The 9,022-nt window shown below is 41.9% G+C and overlaps 1 pseudogene across 1 annotated transcript in view; it reads left to right on the top strand.

Moving 5' to 3' along the window:
- Positions 1–203: 203 nt before the first annotated feature.
- LOC147639712 (calcium-dependent protein kinase 28-like) overlaps positions 204–9,022 on the top strand; it is a 58,587-nt pseudogene continuing 49,768 nt past the window's right edge. The window contains exons 1-3 of the transcript XR_015261849.1: positions 204–1,162; positions 2,083–2,213; positions 2,357–2,398. The product of XR_015261849.1 is annotated as a calcium-dependent protein kinase 28-like (transcript). The remainder of the gene's footprint in view (positions 1,163–2,082; positions 2,214–2,356; positions 2,399–9,022) is intronic.

Raw genomic sequence — 9,022 nt, 5'->3', positions numbered from 1 at the left:
TAAATTTCTCAAAAAAAAGAGCGCATGTATTTCAGATTTTTTCAAAAAGGTTTGAGTGGCAAGGAAGCTATTGAATGATTTAAGAGGGGATTAAGGCTAATGAAATAATGTAGAGGGGGTTAAGATTAAACCAGCGATTCGGGCGGGGTCAGCAATCTCAGTCTTCATTTCGTCGCGTAATTATCTCCCATTTCTCTTTCATACGCTTTCCGTGTTTTTTTTATTGGGTGGATTTCTTCGAAGGTCACCGTCCACCCAAAACCGCGTTTTCCTTGCCCTCTTTTCTTTACTTTCCCCGCCATTGATCTGGAGATTGCGACAGAGATTAAGCATAATCATACAGATTATACATTGTCAAGTGGAGATTGATACAAAGATTAAGCATTTCGGCGAAAGGTTAAGGCCGAGTTTAAGAAAAATCAGTCAAAGATATAGCCAGCGATTAGGAGCAGTTCAGTGAGTGCGCTAGGGCGCAGTAAGGCGGGTGTTTAAGGCAAAGATTAAACATTAGTCATGCAAAGATTAAACAAAGGTTAAGCATTAAGACAAAACCAGGCAAAGGTTAAGGCAGCGATCTAGCAGAGGGGCTTTTAGAGGACAGCAGAAACCTTCAGTTTGTTCTGTCAATTTGGTAGAAACCATCAATTTAATCTGTCATTTGGGTAGAAAATATCAATTTAATTTGTCATTTTGATCAGTTTAATCCATCATTTTAGAAGAGAACATAAATTTAATCCATCCTTTTAGTAGAAAACATTAATGTACTCTGTTGTTTATGGTCTCCACCATCAATTGAGGCAAATTCACACTTATCTGTGATCTCCTAGATTGCCCCGTTTCTGCAATGGGGGGTTGTTTATCCTCCCGTAAGTCCAAACCTGCCGAAAACCGCAGGCAGGAGGACCGAGGAAAGCAGGAGACGAGGATTGTAGAAGCAAGACCGAGCTCGCCGGCAAAGGTAGCAGCCAAATCAAAGTCCAAGTCTAAAACCCCTGATGCTGTACCCCTGGGCAAGGTCACCAAGTTTGGATATTCCACTGACTACAAGCAAAGATACCAGCAAGGCAAGCTGCTTGGCCATGGCCAGTTTGGATACACTTACATCGCCACCGAAATCTCCACTGGCGAACAAGTTGCTGTGAAGACTATTGAAAAAAAGAAGGTATGCTGGGAGAAAAGTTTACTGTATTACCTGAGTGCACAGTACATGGTTTTTTAATTAAATGTACTAACAATCTATATTTACAGTAGGTGTATAGTTCATTAGCTTCTAATGCATCCGACATACATGGTGTTGAATATTATTCATATTAAAAGTACATAAACTTATAAGAGATGTATATATAATCACAAAAGCATGTTAAATGGGCACATTTATTATTACCCTCGTTCGGCACATGCTTGATATGGGGGTTTTCTTGGAAGCAATGACCTGGGGTTTACTCAACCATCATCTCTTACCTACAACCCAAGGGCCAATGCTGCTCTTTTCCATTGATATTTAGTATTGACTCCTCTCTAATAGTCCATTAATCCCTTTTTAGCATAATTCATTGATACATTGTGTACACTGTATTTCAGTTGCATTGACAATTCATTGATATGATTAACATACTGATTGTGTTGGCAACCAATAGACTGCATTGACATTGACAGTTATTTGATATCCAGCATAGATTATAACTTATCCACAATTGTCGTGTTGATGATCCATTGATATGCATTATGTTGACTTCATTGGCAATTCATTAATAAATGCAATATCTACTGATATCCCATAGTAGCTGCATTGAGTGGGGTGGTTTGTACTCATACCTCTTGGGCAGGGTGGGTTGTGAACTAACAACCTGGGCAAGAGTCAGGGCATTGATATTCAAATTGTCACTTATTGACAACTATCTCATATCTATAGCTGTCTCCTTTTATTGGTGATGCATCGTCTTAAGTGTCTTGATTGTATTGATGAATCCTCGGTATCCAGTATCCATTGCAATCTTCTTTTATTTATATAATTCATCAATATTCATCACTGCAGTTCCATGTAGTCTTTGTTCATTATGGATAGTTTTTTGATATTGTTAGATGCTTCTTCCTATTGCTGTGGAGGATGTAAAAAGGGAAGTGAAGATCATGCATGCATTATCTGGGCATGAAAATGTGGTGCAATTACACGAGGCCTTTGAGGATGCAGACTATGTTTACATAGTCATGGAGTAAGTTTTATTTGACAACTTCGTAGTGTTTTTGGCTATGCCACAAAACAAAGTTCAAGTTTCAAGTATTGTGTGTTGTTTTGGGCTTAGATTTGTTGTATGTTTCCTTCCTTTTAAATATAACTGATCTTTGAATACTGCAGGCTATGCGAAGGCGGAGAGCTTCTTGACAGGATACTTGCCAAGTATGTACTTCCACCATGTTGTTTAGCCTCTAAAAGTGGCGTTTTCCCTTGTGTAGATGAAATGAATATTTGCAAATCTCTCAACTTGATCTAGATAGAAGAAAAAATGTAGCATTTTACGTCCCTCAAATGTGCATATGCACGTGTGCTTGGAGAGTTCTAAAAATAATCGCTTAATTGGAATTTGCCACTTGCTTTTGGTTTAAAATACCTTTTTATCACAATAACAAGCATAAGGTTAAGAGCCTCCATTTAAAGTGCTATACAACACTGAAGAATAGTGCGGGAAGCCTCCCTCCATGGCCAATGCCTCTAGAGCATGGCTATGTTAGTAGGGGGGTGCCCTCAGCAGCTCAAGGACAATCCTGGATCCTCTCCTCTTCCATCTTTTCCAAAGGGTGTGCTTTAAGTCTTATCAAACAACAATCACCATAGACCTACTGGTGCTATGGAAGTGCTAACAGAGAAACGAGTACAATGGAAGATTTGCAGAAGCACAATCATACAACTAATCTACTTTAACTCGTATTAACTTGGAGAGGTAGAATTACAAATAGCTGCCTGGATGCCCCAGTTGATGGAATCACTGCTTGTCCCCAAATGCTGGTTGGTGTTGTCTGATTGATTGCTTCCTTCAAATGCATGCAAGAGCTCTCTCAGCCTGCTCAAGTGCTGAAGAAGGTTGTCTTGCTGGTTGATTGACTAACAGCAAGTTAGCTATTTATGGCATAGTTATCACTGTATAAGTGGTGAGATCTTGGCTTATTATGAGACATAAGAAAACTGAGTGCTCTTCTACCCTGGCTGGCCGCTCTGGGAGGGGAAGGCTATCTCATACAATGTGGTTTGGCGCCGCGGGGAGGGGGGGGGGGTCGGTGCCAAGTGGGCTCTGTCACCATTTGGTACTCCTTGGCTCAAATATTTGGTTACAAGATGAACGGAGGACTATTTTCCAAAGGACTTGGTTTATGGGCCTGGAGACTTGGGTATGGCCAGAAGGACTTGGACACTTCACTTTTTGAGTTTACTTGTGCAACAAGTTGGGACTATGGGTTTACTTGCGTTTCTCTCTCTTACAGGGCTGATACCTCTCTCTATAGAGGGCTGGACAGCAGGTACAGAGGGCTGGGCAGCAGGTACAGAGGGCCGGACAGCAAGTACAAAGGGCTGGATAGTGGTCGCTTTCTCTCTCTAGGATTGGGCAGCTTGTGGTTCTCTCTCTAGAGTCTATAGGCTGGACAACAAGTGTCTCTCTCTCTACAAAGCTAGTCGGGTTGTTATCTTTCTATCTACAGCTGCTGTTTTCTTTGTCTAGGGCTGGACAACAGGTACAGAGGGCTGGACAGTGGGGTCGCTTTCTCTCTAGGGCTGGGCAACTTGTGGTTCTCTCTCTACAGGTTGGATAGCAGGTGTTTCTCTCTCTACAAGGTTGAGCAGAAGTCTACGGAGAAGTCCCGGGTTATGGAGGAATACCCGAGGGTTCAGTTGTACCTGCACTAGCCTTAATGTTCTCTTTTGGGCTGGGCAAAGCTTTCTAGAGTTTTGGGCATGAGAGGGGTGACGATACAGGACTGATCGGAGCTTTTGGGCTATTGTTCTCAGCCGGTTGACCTTCTCTGGTGGACTACAGGCTCAGGTGAAGGTTCTTAGGCTTCGAGAGTATTCTGGTGGAGCTAAAAGATTGTCTTTCTTTCATGTGCACACCGAGAAGGTGTACAACTGACATGGCATATTAGAGCATTTATAAGCATTTAGCAGCCTTAGTTCATGTTCATTGCATCAGTCATTCAGTAACTCAGCATGTTAGTCGCTTAAAGCTCAGTTAAATCTAGTTCTCAAGATCTTGCAGGCCATCCTTAGGGTTTTCCCCTTAGGCATCCATCAATAACCCATCCATCTGCATTCTTGCACATCATATAGGGTTGCACAGGGCTTGCATCAGCATAGTAGTCATCCTAGTAGTTAGTCTAGCATCTTGCATGTGCAAGGCATACAGATTTTACCCATGACTTTTTTGGGGAAGAATGACGCATCAAGTACTATCCAGAGCATTTACGACATATATCTCATCATGTGCAGCATGTATGGGACTGTTTCAGCTCCTACACCATGCACATAAGGCATTTAATAGCATTTAGAATATTCAGCATACCAGGTCGGGGCCTGTGGAACCAGCTGACAGCCTGGTCAGCACCCGACAGCAGTACATGAGCATTTAAAGAGGTTGTGAAGGTCCAGACACCTGGCCGACAGCAGTATACCTGCCCGACCAGCATCAATACAGCATATATAAGCAAATCGCATTATTGATTCCATAGCATTTGATAGATCTTCCACTCTTCTCAGCGTTTCCTACCTAGGGAGCAAGGAGAGTCAACAGATCAGCATATTCAGCATTCAGATAGTAGTAAGCATTCAGATCAGTCATCTTGCTACCTCCTACATAGAGGAAAGCCGGCATCTAAGGGTGGACCTCAGCATTGGAGAAAGGATCAGTCCATCATCAGAAATCTAGGGACAGCATAGATCTATTTATAGATCTTCATTGTAACTCACCCATTTAATACAGCTGCATTGCATTGCATTGACACCATTGCATTTAATATAGCTGCATTGCATTGACACCATTGTCTATCTCTTAAGTATCATTAAGTGAAGTTTAGTATTAGCCTAAGGTTGTTTTACTACGATCAATCCCTCGCATGTCACATTGGTATCAGAGCTTTACATGGTAAGCAGCCTTAGTTCATGTTCATTCCATCAGTCATTCAGTAAGTCAGCATGTGAGTTGCTTCTGCTCAGTTAAATCCAGTTCTCAAGATCTTGCAAGCCATCATTAGGGTTTTCCCCTTAGGCATGCATCAGTAATCCTTCCATTTGCATTCTTGCACATCATATAGGGTTGCACAGGGCTTGCATCAGCATAGTAGTCATCCTAGTAGTCAGTCTAGCATCTTGCATCTGCAAGACATACAGGTTTTACCCATGAGTTTTTTGGGGAAGAATGACATCCATCATCAAAGGAGTAAATAGAGTTTTGGACTTCAACTGGCAGTATGGGGTTCTCTTCCACATAAGAAGGTGGAAGTTTGCTCCAACATCGCCTCAGGAGGTTCAGGAATGACGGAGATGGTGTGTGAAAGGATTCCACAAACAAGTCAGGGGTGACTCAGGTATTTCCAAGTAGTTTTAGTAGCATTTGCCATTCAGTTGCCACAGTGAAGAAGTCTTTGGCTCAAAAGATTCAACTCCTGCAGTCTACCTCAGTCCCGACAGAAGAAGTCAGAAGGGGACAGTAGTTCCAGTGGAGGAGTATAAGCAGAGGAGTTGAAAGGTTGCCAGGTGTACCACCCAACAACAGTTTAGTAGAGGGGAATGTCACGTGCACACCGAGAAGGTGTACAAGTGACATGGCATATCAAAGCATTTATAAGCATTTAGCAGATAGCATTCAAGAACATCAAGTATTATTCAGGGCATCAAGTACTATCCAGAGCATTTACGACATATATCTCATCATGTGGAGCATGTATGGGACTGTTTTAGCTCCTACACCATGCACATAAGGCATTTAAAAGCATTTAGAATATTCAGCATACCAGGTTGGGGCCTGTGGAACCAGCCGACAGCCTGGTCAGCACCCAACAACAGTACATGAGCATTTAAAGAGGTTCTGGCCGACAGCAGTATACCTGCCCGACCAGCATCAATACAGCATATATAAGCAATTCGCATTATTCATTCCATAGCATCTGATAGATCTTGCTCTCTTCTCAGCGTTTCCTACCTCGGGAGCAAGGAGAGTGAGCAGATCAGCATATTCAGCATTCAGTCAGTAGTAAGCATTCAGATCAGTCATCTTCCTACCTCCTACATAGAGGAAAGCCGGCATCTAAGGGTGGACCTTAGCATTGGAGAAAGGATCAGTCGTTCATCATCAGCATTCAGCTTATCTCTCTTCTCGAAATAGATACTCATCTAGGGACAACATAGATCTATTTATAGATCTTCATCGTAACTCCATTTAATATACCTGCATTGCATCGGATTGACACCATTGTCTATCTCTTAAGTATCATTGAGTGAAGTTTAGTATTAGCCTAAGGTTATTTTACTACGATCAATCCCTCGCATGTCACATTGGTATCAGAGCTTTACATGGTAAGCAGCCTTAGTTCATGCTCATTCCATTAGTCATTCAGTAAGTTAGCATGTGAGTTGCTTCTGCTCAGTTAAATCCAATTCTCAAGATCTTGCAGGCCATCCTTAGGGTTTTCCCCTTGGGCATGCATCAATAACCCATCCATTTGCATTCTTGCACATCATATAGAGTTGCACAGGCCTTGCATAAGCATAGTAGTCATGCTAGTAGTCAGTCTAGCATCTTGCATCTGCAAGACATACAGGTTTTACCCACCATGAGTTTTCTGGGGAAGAATGACATCCATCATCAAAGGAGTAAATGGAGTTTTGGGCTTCAATTGGTAGCATGGGGTTCTCTTCCACATAAGAAGGTAGAAGTTTGCTCCAACATCGCCTCAGGAGGTTTAGAGGTTTAGGAATGACGGAGATGGTGTGTGAAAGGATTCCACAGACAAGTCAGGGGTGACTCAGGTATTTCCAAGCAGTTTTAGCAGCATTTGCCATTCAGTTGCCGCAGGGAAGAAGTATTTGGCTCAAAAGATTCAACTCCTGCAGTCGACCTCAGTACCGGCAGAAGAAATCAGAAGGGGGCAGTAGTTCCTGTGGAGGAGGATCAACAGAGGAGTCGAAAGGTTGCCAGGTGTACCACCCAGCAATAGTTTAGCAGAGGGGAATGTCACGTGCACACCGAGAAGGTGTACAAGTGACATGGCATATCAGAGCATTTATAAGCATTTAGCAGATAGCATTCAGAAACATCAAATATTATTCAGGGCATCAAGTACTATCCAGAGTATTTACGACATATATCTCATCATGTGCAGCATGTATGGGACTGTTTCAGCTCCTACATCATGCACGTAAAGCATTTAAAAGCATTTAGAATATTTAGCATACTAGGTTGGGGCCTGTGGAACTAGTCGACAGCCTGGTCAGCACCCGACAACAGTACATGAGCATTTAAAGAGGTTGTGAAGATCCAAACACCTGGCCGATAGCAGTATACCTGCCCGACCAGCATCAATACAACATATATAAGCAAATCGCATATTCATTCCATAGCATGTGTTTATTATTGTTTCTTTCTCTTTTGTTGTTCCAGTTCAATGTGTGTGAATTGGGTGAGCTTAAGAGTGTTCATATTTAGAGCTTGGATTCTCTCTCTCTCTCTACGGTTTTGGTTTCATTGGTATCAGAGCACAGCTTCTTGCCTATTCTATCTAGATAGACAATCTTACAGTTATGGACAAGGTCCAAGGTTGCAAGGAACACGAGGGAACACGAGGAGAAGATTAAAACTCTTGAACACATGGTGAAGCAGTACATCAAGATCATTGATAGACAGTTTGAGCATCAAAACTTTTGATGAAGCAACTTTGTCAAGACCTTTAAGAAAAGGATGCATATTTGAGGATGTACCGCGAAGACTCTCATGTGAGGACGGTTAGGGAAGGCAAAAGGATCATGGAGTCTAGTGCTACAAATGTCTTCCTAGATTTGGCTTCAATGCTGGAAAGCAATCCCAAAAAGTTAGCTTTTCACTATCTTCTACAGGAAGGGTATATTACCCTTGATGAATGGGGCAAGCCGGATTTGGGATTCGCTGAACCTCATTAGTCGATGGTTGCTGGGGAAGCTTCCAGGTATTCTTCCAAAAAGAGAAAGATGGCTCCTGTTCCAAACCTGCCTATTGTCCGTGGAGGAGACAAGTATTCTTTTAGGGAAGAGATGGCTCAAAAGATGTCTTCGAAGGTGGACAATGAACGGAAGATACAAGCTCTTTTCGTGGAAGATGGACCAACGGGCTATTGTACCAAGCTCGATTGTTATTAGTGTCAGTATTCTTGCCACAAAAAGAACGAAGCTTCGGAGGAGATTTAGTTCTACTCCATATTTTTGTGTCTACATAGATACACTATTTGGGTGTTGCGAATTTTGATATCTGTTCCAATATTGATGGGATTTCTCCCCAGAAATTTTAATTGTACATAATCGAGATAAGTATTTATGTTTCAATGCTTTTCTTTTGTCAATGTTTGGAATTTTGTACATGTTGAACTCCCTTGTTGACACAAGTGGAGAGTGTTTCTCATGTTTATGTTGAGATGTGTTTCAGGAAGGTTATTTTTATGAAAAAGACTTTTTGTCGTTTTTTTGTTTTGACAGGAAAACCAAGCATGGCTTTATGTGGTAAGCTAAAGAATGGCCATAGTCATGGAAAAGGCTTTTCTATGGTTTTGATGAATAGTTTATGGTTTTGGTCTTGTATATTGGAGGCTCCTAGCAGTATGGGACACTAGAATTGTCACCTATACAAGGATCACATATAGAGATTATTCTAGTGGTATGGGACACTAGAAAATGTCGCATATGCGGTTACAAAACTATGAATTATTTATCAGTAACATGGATTGGCTGATTCTAGACTATGAGTTTTGAAGCCTAACATGGCGGGTATTCTGTGCTTGTTATGGCTGGTCA

This window comes from Cibotium barometz, chromosome 3, assembly GCF_041138505.1.
Source record: "Cibotium barometz isolate CiBa-2024 chromosome 3, ASM4113850v1, whole genome shotgun sequence".
NCBI classification, from domain to species: Eukaryota; Viridiplantae; Streptophyta; class Polypodiopsida; order Cyatheales; family Cibotiaceae; genus Cibotium; species Cibotium barometz.
The sequence above is the reverse complement of the archived record's forward strand: the minus strand, read 5'-3'. Positions and strand labels throughout refer to the sequence as shown.